At 37.3% G+C, this 12360-nt stretch overlaps 1 protein-coding gene across 2 annotated transcripts in view; it reads left to right on the forward strand.

The window, feature by feature from the left end:
• The window catches only part of RTN3 (reticulon 3), a 62086-nt gene that overhangs the window by 1481 nt on the left and 48245 nt on the right, over positions 1-12360 (forward strand). The gene's annotated exons all lie outside the window — the stretch shown is intronic.

A 12360-nucleotide genomic window follows, 5' to 3' on the forward strand; every position in this document is an offset into this window, starting at 1 on the left:
TTCCTTAAAGGATTTTGAGGGGTTTTTGAATATTTGTCTCCTTTACCAGAATCTTAGGTTGATGTAAGGAATGTAGAATTTTTCATCTTCACTTTAAATACATGTCTAGGTGTTTGGGATTTGTTTTGTTTTGGGTTTTGTTTTGTTTTGTTTTTAAGTAATCTCTACACCCAACGTGGGACCCGGGCTCACAACCCCAAGATCAAGAGTTGGATGCTCGGGACGCCTGGGTGGCACAGCGGTTAAGCGTCTGCCTTCCGCTCAGGGCGTGATCCCGGCGTTATGGGATCGAGCCCCACATCAGGGCTCCTTTGCTATGAGCCTGCTTCTTCCTCTCCCACTCCCCCTGCTTGTGTTCCCTCTCTCGCTGGCTGTCTCTATCTCTGTCGAATAAATAAATAAAATCTTTAAAAAAAAAGAAAGAGTTGGATGCTCCACCAACTGAGCCAGCCAGGTTCCCCTTGTTCTCTAGGTGTTTTTTGAACAGTGGATTTCCACGAGAGCTTTGGTACTCTGTTGGATTTTCCAGTGTGGTTTTGGCCATTTCAGTAGAAACAGTATCAAAGGACGCTTCTGCAAGGTCAAGATTAGCTATCCAGATAAAGGAATGAGGCAGCAAATTTAGAACCCTTGTTCCCTTTAAACCACCAGTGTTTCTCCTTCAAATTTTCGTGTTCTGGGCAAAGGTCCAGATGAACAGCTTCCCTATAACTTAGCTACTTGGTGTTTTGGATTTAATCACTTGTCATTGCCTACCGTTTGGTTGTTAGCTCTTTTGTACATAGCTTGTGATTCTTCTTGATTTTTAATTTTTGATTCACCTGCAAAATAGATACTGTGTCTTAAATTCTTATTTATTGTAGATGTGTATTAATATTACCTAAAAAACATTAATACAGTTTTGGTGGGCCTCATTTGTCAGGTCACTACTTGAAAAACTTAGCTTAAGATACTGCAGTGTGTATTTATTCCATTGAAGTTCTTCCTCGCAGAATCTTTTCTCCATACCTCATAGGAAATGTCCTAGGCTTCTGCACTATGAAAATAAGATGAAGTTTGTTACTCCACAATTCTACCGTAATGGATATTTAAAAATCTACCTTGATTGTTTAAAAAATCTACAAGTGTTGATGTCGACCTTCAGCTTCACATTCTTTCACCAAGCTCCTCTTGGTTTTAGAGACTTTGAAAAAGTAAAAGAAGTGGTCGCTTGATGTCCTGGAGGAAAAAGTTTTGTCTCGATTGACCTGTCCAGTAACAGCTTTTAGAAAAATTAGTTCCTACTAAAGGTAGAGAATGAGTGATGGCGCTCTTTGGTCTAGTGCCTCAGGTACTGTTGCAGCTAGCATTGTAATATGCTTGGAGAAGGAGGTCAAGGGCCAGAATTGGCTTTCCAGATTTCTACCTTTGAAGAAAATCGAAGATCTCAAATGCAGAAAATTGAGATTAAGGTAAAAGAGACTTAAATATTTGGTGTTCTTTTCAGAAGGAGAACTGCCTTTATTAGACATCAAGTATAAATACGTCTGTTGTCTGAACTTTTAAGTTTACTGTTTTTATAGCACTTGAAATTCTGTAACTTGCCAGAGACTGTTCATTATTATTGCTATGAAAATCATGATGCCAGAATTAAAGCTACATTTCTTTTATCTGTTCATGGAAATTAACTCAAAACAAAAACGGCTCAGACAATGAAAAAAAAAGTTTTTGCTTTAAATGCTTATTTTTCTCACTCATGAAACTTAGTTGTCCTGTGTCGTTTAATGGCACCATTTCACACTTTGTCCTATCATGTCAATCAAATGTGAGTATGTAATTTGCATTTTCCCTCTTAACCTTCAGAAATCTACTTGTTCACACTGATGTTAGCTGTATTATATTCATGTCAGATTATCAGTGGCAGTATAACATGGTGATAAACACACAGATTTGAGCTCCAGAGGCACAAAGATTTCAGGCCTAATTCTGTCTCTTAATAATGGTATAACCTTGTGCATATCGTGAGCCTCAGCAACATGACCTAGGCAAATTTGCTTTGTGCCCCAAAATCCAAACTCCTATTGAGAAAAATACCTGATATTTGATAAATCTGTTTGCAGGTTACAAACTGTTTGCACATACATACAAAATAGTAGTTGAATTACAAGTGAGATACCATAATGTTCTTCATGATGAAGTAAGATCTGATAGGACTTCTTTTTAAAAGTGAATCTGTTTCAGCTTTTGACCATTCACATTAATGTCTTAAAGCTACCAGCCCTTTCATTCAGCTAGTCTGTTAGTAGGGAGGTTGGGACAGCCAAAGTGTTTTGTATATAGCTTAACATGACACCAATATGCTTAAGTATTGGGGTCCCTGGCTCGCGATCTCGGGGTGGTGAATTTGAGCACCACGTGGGATATAGAGATTACTTAAGTAAATAAAGCTTTAAAAAAGAGATATGCTTAAGTATTGTCTGCAGCATTCTGACCATAAGTGTAGTTCTGATGCACTAGGAACCAACTGTCACTGGAAGCAAGAATTGTCGTGTCAATATAGTTTACATTTGCCTGTTGAGTTGGATGGTTTTTTTGTTCCCCAGGAACAAAAAATTTCTTTTAATGCTTTTTTCCTCTTAAGAGTCACATTCACAAATAATTTAACCACTCTGATCAAACAAACCAGTCTCATACATTTGAAAGGTATGCCTTAACCCTAAATTGAAATCTCTTGAGCATTGTCGATTAAATTGCTGGTAAGTGCATCGTGTTTTTAATTTTTATAATTTTAGAGATTGTCTGAAAACAAAATAAATGAATATCATTGCTTTCATTGTGTTCTGTGATAAGGAAATTATATATTTGTCCTGATATAGGACTCACCGCTTTTACTGTGTTCTGTGGTAAGGAAATTATATATTTGTCCTGATAATAGGACTCACTGTTTTTGTTTTGGCGGGGGGGGGGNGTTGGGGGGGGGGGGGGGGGGGGGGGGGGGGGGGGGCAGGAATGACTCACCTGTTTAATCCTGTTCATGCTTCAAGCCCTTGTAAATGAAGTTTGGTAGTGAAGGAATTGGTGACATGTCATTGAAGTTTAGGGAAAGTTAAAGTTTCCAGTTTTGTTTGAGGTTGTTTGTTGTATAGAAAAGCACTTCTCTTTAGTAGTAATCCTGGAACTTACCGTTTTTGTAATTCCAAGTGGAATTATCAAGCCTCCAAATAAACGAATAACTACGCATATTTGTTGTATGTACTTAGCTTATAGTTTGTGTTTGACTTTATTGTTAATGTTGAATTTATAACTGCCTCCTAAACTGTATAAACTTGTGAAAAATATATAAATTTCATAATAAAACTTTTTAGAGAAAGATTATCAAGTTGGCATTATGTTCATGTAATTATCTCATTCAGAAGTTGCCCAGGAAACTGACTTACCTTTTATTCAGTTCATTTATAACAGCTGTTAATTCTAGAATTACTTTTGGTCATTGGGTATGCTAAAGATGTTTTGAAAAATTGTGTAAACCAAGTAATTTTAGCTATAATCAGTACTGCTTGTGATTGCATCATTGAAGTCTTTTACTGCATTTCCATGACGTATGTAAGACATGTCACTCTGTGATACTGCAATTTTCAGAATCCCTTTAAATACTGTATAGGATTTGTGTTTTTATTTTGTTAGGAAGGGGTATAATTGTCAGTAGGTAGCGCACTCTTGTGATTTTTTTTTTAATTTCAAAGAAACAAGCTTTCCTGTTTTCTCCAATCAACCGTTTTATTTCTCCCTGTAAGCACATCGTCATAACCCAACCAGGAGAAGTGCGAGCTTTCTGACACGTTCCTCATTGGCTGCTTGCCCTTAGGATATATTGAAGGGTATTTGGGGAAAAATTTTTAAGCAAAACTGATACAGAGGCCATTTTGTCCTGTTACCTGAAAGCATTTCAACAGTGAGAAAGAAGTGTCTTCATTTTACATAGGAGGTTATTTGATTTTTAAAAAGTCTTATATTTGTGTATTGCTTTATGGTTTAAGTTTTGCCCATACATTAACTTAACAAATGTTGAGCATACAGTAAAGCTCTTTGGAAGATAGGCAAACAAAACAGATCATCTGGATCTCTAGAGGTTATATTCAATAGGAGAAAGCCTTATGTTTATCTGTGACATAGGTAGTGATATAAGCCTCATTTTACAGATGAGGAATCAGGCTCAGAGAGAAAAGGTGACAAGTCTAAATGTTTGTTGCTGTAACGTTGAGGGTAGGATAAAACTAAGGGATTGATGGGCCAATTCAGTTCTTTTTCAAATACACATACTGCCTGTCTTTAAAATTTGACACAACATGTGATAAAAATCATTCGGTCACCTTCTTCACTTCAGTTACTGGTTGAAGTTAAAAGCTTTAATTTCTGGTCCCATGCTTCCTAAGCCAGGTGCCTTTTGCTCCACTTTTCTACACAAATTTCTCTTGTCACATTCACTAGCTATTTTCCACATTGTTAAGTTTGGTCGCTACCTCTCAGTCCTCATCTTCAATGCTGTATCAGCAGCTTCTGGTAAAATGGATCACTTGCTTACTTACTGAAATACCTTTCTCATTTGTTTTCCAGGACACCACATACTCTCACTGGCTGCTCCTCCTATGTTCTTTGCTAGTTGTTCTTGTTGTTGTTCTTCTTTTTTTCTTTATTTAAGATACAGTTCACATAACATTAAAAGCACCATTTTAAAGTGTTTTTTTGTATTTATACAAGGTTGTGCAACCATCGCCACTGTCTAGTGTCAAAACATTTTTTTCATCCTCCTTCCAAAAGAAACTCTATACCTGTGACAATCACTCTTCATTCCTCCCTCCCTCCATTCCTTGGCAACCACTCATCTTTCTGACTCTGTGGATTTCCTTAATATTGGTATTTCATATTGCTAATTCTTTTTTTTGTTTCCCGAACTTCTAACATTTAGAGTACTCCAGGACTCACTTCTCAGAACTTTTCTCTTTGTATCGGTCTCATTTATGATACCCATCTTGTGGTTTGAAATACCATCTATAAATTGGTGACTTCCAGATCTTTATCTTTGGTCTTCATGTCTAATGGGCATCTCAAACTTACTGTCTAAACCTGAACTGATCTTTCCTTGTATATGTCTGTTCTTCTCAGTCTTCTGCCTCTCAATAAATGGTCATTCGTCAACCATCTTTTGCCCAAATCAAAAACCTCGGAGTCATCCTTGACTCTTCTCTTTCCTTCGTACAACTATCAACAAATCCTATTGATTCTACCTTCAGAATGTATCCAGTGTCTAACCATTTTTCTCCACCTCCATTGTTATCACCCTGGCCCGAGCTGGATTATTGCACTTGCCAGCTAACTAGTCTTCAGACTTTATCCCTTGCCTCTTTTCAGTCTGTTTTCCTTAACAACAGCTGGTGTAAGCCTGTGAAAAAATAAGTCAGATCATGTCACTCATGGGCAAATGGTCCAGTAGCTTCCGATCACACTCATCAGAGTCAATGCCAAAGTCCTTAGAGGGCTTCTGAAGCCTTATGATACTGGCTTCAACCTTCCTCTTACTTACCAGCTTTAGTCACACTGGCTCCCTTGCTGTTCTTCACACCAGGAATGCTCCTCTACCTCGGAGTCTTATTTGCTATTCTCTTTGCTTAGAATGCTCTTCCCTATACATCTTCGCAGCTTTTCTGTTGCTCCCCTTTGTTAGGTCTTTGACTACCTTATCTAAATTGCACAAGAAAAAATACCTTATAGGTCTCCCCTGCTTTGTTTTTCTGTCATAATCGTTCTATATTTACATGTATACAGTATATAATCTGACTTAACTTTATTGTCTGTCTTGCACACTAGATACAAGTTCCAACGGAGTGCGGGGTTTTGCTGTTTTATTCATGGCTCTAATGTCTGAGCAGGACCTGGTGCAAAGCAGGCTCTCAGATATTTTTGAATAAGCAACTAACTATTTTTGTTCAGCAACTAAAACTATTTCTTGGTTCATAATAGGTGTTCAGTAAATATTTATGGACTGAATGGAGAAATTCTATTCCCAGAAAAACATGCATATAAATGAAGTATTGCATAAGCTTTCACAAGGTCCATAGTTCATGAACTACTATGAAATTGTTCATAGACTGCAGATTAAGAATGTTTGGTTTTTGAAAATTGAATTATGAGTTTTGCAAGAACTTAACCCCTATGGAAACTGACATATCTACGAAAGTTTTTACGTAAGCCCATAAAACTGTATCTGCGATAAATATATCTTATGTTTAAGATTGGTTTTTTTGACTACTCTCTTTACTTCTGGACTCGTGGTATTTTCCACTAATGGCTTTAATCCAGAAAGGTTTCTTTTATAATCACTTGAATCCCATGTTTTGGTATGTTATAAAGAGACTGTGTTTCCAATAAGGACTCCATGGTCGGCTGGTCTGATATGTCAGGTTTTTTAAATATGTTAAAATAGGTTTAATTTCCATCTTATTTCTAACAAAATCTGAGGTTTTGATTCAATACATTGATCTTAAACATTATTTGGAAAAGGGTAAGATATATCTAAAAGTAAATGTACTGTTTTAAAAGTTGGGTCATTAAAGGGCGCCTGGGCGGCTCAGTCAGTTAAGTGTCTGCCTTCAGCTCAGGTCATGATCCCGGGGGCCTAAGATCGAGCCCTATGTTGTGCTCCCTGCTCAGCGGGGAGCCTGCTTCTCCCTCTCCTCCCCACTCGTGCTCTCTGTTGCTATCTGTGTCTCTCTCGCTATCTGTGTCTCTCTCAAATAAATAAATAAAATCTTAAAAAAAAAAAGTTAGGTCATTAAAATATTTGTAATTAATTTCCTATTTACACAGTCCTTTTTATTTCTGTTAGACTTTCTAATTGTGTATCTTTTGCAACAAGAATTCTGCTTGTTTCTCCTCTTGGACTGCATATACATTTACTCCATAAATGTACAAAGAAAGCCTTCCAACTCTTTTAGGGTTCAGAAGAATTACAGTGGGAAGTGCTTAGTGACTTGCTTCCAGAGAGTACAGTGTGGGAGAATGGGGAAGAAGTACCACCTGGAGAAACCAGGCAAACCATCTCAGCCAGATCAAGGTTAACATCTTCAGCGATAAGTCATATTGATATGATAGCATGTACCCTTGATATGTTACGACAAGGATGGCCCTTTACCTAAGTGGTAATCTTCCCCAAAACTCCATTCTAACCATGAGACAAACTCAAATTGAGGTACATTCTGAACAATACTCCTCATATATTTGACCAATACTCCTCAAAACTGTCAAGATTATTAAAAGCAAGGAAGTCTGAGAAATTGTTATAGTCCAAAAGAGGCTAAGGAGACACGATGACAAAATATGATATGGTATCCTGAATGGGATTTTGGGACAGAAAAAAGGCATTAGGGAAAAATTAATGAAATACGAATGAAGTATGGAATTTACTTATTAGTAATGTATCACTGTTCTTTAAATGTGACAAGGTACCACCATATTAATGTAACTTGTTACATTAATGGGAGAAACTGAGTGCTGGATATAAAGCAACACTCTACTCTTTGGGCCTTTTCTGTAAATCTAAAATTATTCTAAAATAAAAAGTTTGTTATTTAAAGAAATCCTTAGTCATGATATCGGAACTGCTTTGTGCAAGATAAGGAGGTCCACTTTTACCACTAATATTCAGTAATAGAGTGGAGGTCCTAACAAAAATATAAGAGAAAAAATGGCATAAAGTTTATGGGGGGAAAAATTAGTCTGCCCATCCCTAGAATTCTGATAGGGCAGGGGGTATTAATTGGCTCAGTTTAGCAGCTTCTACAGAAGTGACAGGAGTTGCCATCAGGAATTGTGGTCATGAGAAAGAGTAGAAAAAGCCTTTTCAGAGAGCCTAGCTTTATAGGCAAAAAGGAAAACTGACAAAAATCTTTTAGTGTTTTGTTTGTTTTGTTTTGTTTTTGAGGGCAAGCAAGGGAAAGCGCAAGCGGCAGGGAGAGGCAGAGGGAGAGGGAGAAACAGGCTGCCTGCTGAGCAGGGAGTTCTAGAACCCTGACCTGAGTCAAAGGCAGATGCTTAACTAAGCCACCCAGGTGCCCCATGACAAAAATCATCTACTTTAACAGTAGAAAGAAAAGAAGTTTGAAAGAGCTAATGAATTTCTAATTTTCATTATATTAATTTTATATAAAATTTCAAACACTTTTCCTTATGTATTGGAAGATGCTTTAATAATCTATAGAAACTAACACAAAGGCAGACGTTTTGAGTTTAATATAGAAGTCATTCATTGTACAAAGTTGTTCCTAAAAGTAACCTTGCTTCTTTTCTAAAACTATAGTTTTTGTTTTGTTTTGTTTTTTTAAATGCCCAGCCATTTCTTTCTTTTTTTTTTTTTTAAGATTTTATTTATTTATTTGACAGAGATAGAGACAGCCAGCGAGAGAGGGAACACAAGCAGGGGGAGTGGGAGAGGAAGAAGCAGGCTCCCAGCAGAAGAGTCCGACGTGGGGCTCGATCCCAGAACTCCGGGATCACACCCTGAGCCAAAGGCAGACGCTTAATGACTGAGCCACCCAGGCGCCCCCTAAAAATATAGTTTATATTTTGCTGGTGTTGAAGGACAGTTATCACTAAAATGAATAATTCATTGGAATAGTATTTTTACTGGGGGTTAGAAAATTCAAAAGGATTTATTTGATTTATTTTCCCCCATCTCAATCAAAACTTGAGTCTTATGTCCAATCCAACGCACCTCTCTTCCTCTCCCCCCAACAATAGCTAGCACAGCTTGACCCAAATTTGAAAACCTACACTAGTGTGCCATTTGGTCTTTTTCCTCCTGTTTTTCCACTTCTCACCCACTCAGTATGCTGCTGGAGAGAAGGGTTAAGAGGTAAGGAGACAAGATCTTATCTTACTGGTCTGATGGAGTTTCCAAATATAAACTTGACTAGTAAATTTTTAGGCAAGTAGCATACACGTTTCAGATCAGCAATATAAGGACAGGTGGTATGACTGGTGGATAGAATGATACAGAAAGAAAGGCACAGACTTTCAAGAAAAGTGCAGGTTTAAATACTGATATAAGCATCAAGTTTTTGTCTTTTTTTTTTTAAGATTATTTATTTATTAGAGAAAGAGAGAGACAGCCAGCAAGAGAGGGAACACAAGCAGGGGGAGTGGGAGAGGAAGAAGCAGGCTTCCCAGCGGAGCAGGGAGCCCGATGTGGGGCTCAATCCCAGGACCCTGGGATTATGATCTGAGCCGAAGACAGACGCTTAATGACTGAGCCCCCCAGGTGCCCCAAGTTTTTGCATCTTTAAATCTTAAATGAGTTTTGCAAGGATTTCATTGAATATGTATCTAAATATTTAGCTCAGTGTCTATTACAGATATTCAGAACTCCATAAATGGAAGGACCTGTTTCCAAAGAGGCAGGATTTTTGGGAGGGAGGTAGTTTTGACTTTCTGTTGCAGATTAAAGTCTTAAGGAGGATTGAAAATCTAGTGGTGTGAGGACTAAAAAGATTATTCACTCAAGTTTTATTGAAAGACCTGGTAAAAGATCCCATTTTAGGTGTCCTTTTTCTCCTCTAAGGTTGCTAACCTGTTCCCTGTAGGAGAGGGAAATAGGTACGTGTTAGGAATTTATAATCCTTTTTTTTTTTTTTAAAGATTTTATTTATTTGACAGAGAGTGAGCGAGCACAAGCAGGGAGAGCAGGAGGAGAAGCAGGTTCCCCACTGAGCAAGGAGCCCGATGTGGGACTTGTTCCCAGGACCCTGGGATCATGACCCGAGCTGAAAGCAGATGCTTAACTGACTGAGCCACCCAGGCGTCCCAAGAATTTATAGTTCTTGAAAAATGTATGTCCATAACAAAATTCAGGAAAATAAAAATACAAAGAAAATTAAAAATCAGTGAGTGGTACTACCCAGTTAGCATTTTCATGTATATCCTTTCATTTATAGCAAAATGATAAACTTTTTTGAAATAAGAGTACATGTTCATTATTTTCAAAATCTCAAGCACAGAGAAGTAAAATATTTTAAAATTTTCATAATCGCTGTACTCAGAGAATAAATACCATATCCCTTTTTCTTCTTACATGAATTTGTATTATTTTACTAAAATGCGGTCATGTTGTTTAAATTTTTTATAGTGTTCTTTTTTATTCAGTGTGCTATTGACATCTTTTAGTGTCAATAAATTCCTACCTACAGCACAATTTTTAACGAATAGTATACCATTGTATGGATATATTGAAACTTATTTAATCAGTCTCTAATAGATCTTTACTAAGTTTACTAAACAAAAAACTGATGCCAAGATTATGCAGTAGCTTTTCCATTAAGTCTATGCTCTACCTGCTGCCATAGTTCTTTTTAAAACACATGTGATTTTATCATTCCTTTACCTTAAAATTTTCAGTGATTCCTCATCATGTATAGGTTAAAATCCAAATTTCATTACATGATGTTTAAAGTTGCTGGGAATGTGGCAAGTTATCCCTTCTCTCCAGAATGCCTTCCCCTGCCTTGGTCACCTGATGACCATTAAGACTAAGTTTACCATCTCTTCTGCAATGTACCCTCCCACAACTCATGCAGTTTTACTGGTTTGTATTTCTCTTTCAGTTACTTGTGGGCATAGCTGTCATCTCTGTATTCCAGTGCTGATACAGTGCCTGGACCTAGCTGATGATTACTGTTATTACTTAATGATAATGTTTGATTTAATTAATAGCATTTGAGAATTAAGATCACCATTCTTGAGTTTAGTTCCCTGTGGCATAAATATGAAATATGAATAGTGTGTTTTTGTAAGTTAGAAGATCTCATGCAATATTATTGGAAACTGTTACTGGTTATCTGTGTTTTGTATCAGAATAGATGCTATGTATAAGAATTTGTATGTTGAGGGGCGCCTGGGTGGCACAGCGGTTGAGCGTCTGCCTTCAAGCTCAGGGCGTGATCCCGGCGTTGTGGGATCGAGCCCCGCATCTGGCTCCTCCCTGGGAGCCTGCTTCTTCCTCTCCCACTCCCCCTGCTTGTGTTCCCTCTCTCGCTGGCTGTCTCTCTCTCTGTCAAAGAAATAAATAAAATCTTTAAAAAAAAAAAAAAGAATTTGTATGTAGAAATTTTCCATTATGAGGGGGTGTTAGGTGGAGGTGGATAGTCAAGTTCATAGGATCCTTTTTGGCATTGGGCTAAATTTATTAGCGTTCGGTTTTTCCAGTTTATTCAGATTTAAACTCATCATCTGGTAGAGATTTAATGTTGAAGGTAAATGCATATAGGGATGAACCCATCTGGAAACGTTAAAAAAATGGATAAAAATGCTTGCTTTAAAAAAGGAAGGGAGGTGGGGCACCTGGCTGGCTCAGTCGGAGTATGCGACTCTTGATCTCAGGGTGGAGAGTTTGAGCCCCACGTTGGGGGTAGAGATTACTAAAAACAAACGAAACAAAAACAACCAAAAAGAATGGTTTTTCATTTGTAGTGGTAAATAGTGATGCTTCATCTTAAGATAATTAAAAAGCAGTGAATCTTTAAATTCTGGTCCTGAGTTACTGAATTGTGCCGATGGTCCACTAAACTCTCTGTTGCTGTTAATGTGCTCCATATTTATTGACTAAATAAATTCGTACTTACCAATACAAGCTATAGTCCAGCCCTTCAAAGCAATCAGTCTCCCCATTTTAAGTATATTTCTAATATTTGTGAAAACATTTTTATAACTGGAAGGAAAAAAAGGAGTTAACAATTAAAGGCCTGTATATTTAGGGGTACTTTGTGGGGGGCTGTTTTTCACATTCTATTTTTATTAATTTTTTCCATTTTTAGTGAAAAGGTAATTTATACGCTTGGCTGGTTGGTTGGTTTGTTTGTTTGTTTGTTTTTTAAGGGCCAAAGGTGGTAGTGAAAAGCAAATCTCCCCTACCTGAGACCTCAAAGTCCCTTTTGCTAGCAACAAAGGGGGGGCATGTGTATATACTAATGAACTATATCAACATACATAGCTGTACTTTACTCTTTCATAGCAGCAAGTATTCCATTGTTTAGTTGTAACTATTTAGTCTCCTATTGATGGTCACTAAGAGTATTCCTAGTATTTGTAACCAGTGCTCTCATGAATATTCTCATATACGTGTATTTGTACTCTATGCTAATATTGTAGGTTAAATTCCTTGAGGCATAACTAACTGGCCAAATTTAAAACATAACTGTTACTGATCGGGACAGTATATGCATTTAAAATTTTGATAAATATTGCCAAATTTAGAGGAGTGTAATTTTAGAAGGTGGAAGATTTCTCATGCAGTCCTGTTTTCCTAGTGGATTATTTGTGATTTTTTTTTTTTTG

Source organism: Ailuropoda melanoleuca, chromosome 16, assembly GCF_002007445.2.
Source record: "Ailuropoda melanoleuca isolate Jingjing chromosome 16, ASM200744v2, whole genome shotgun sequence".
In the NCBI taxonomy this organism is placed as follows: domain Eukaryota; kingdom Metazoa; phylum Chordata; class Mammalia; order Carnivora; family Ursidae; genus Ailuropoda; species Ailuropoda melanoleuca.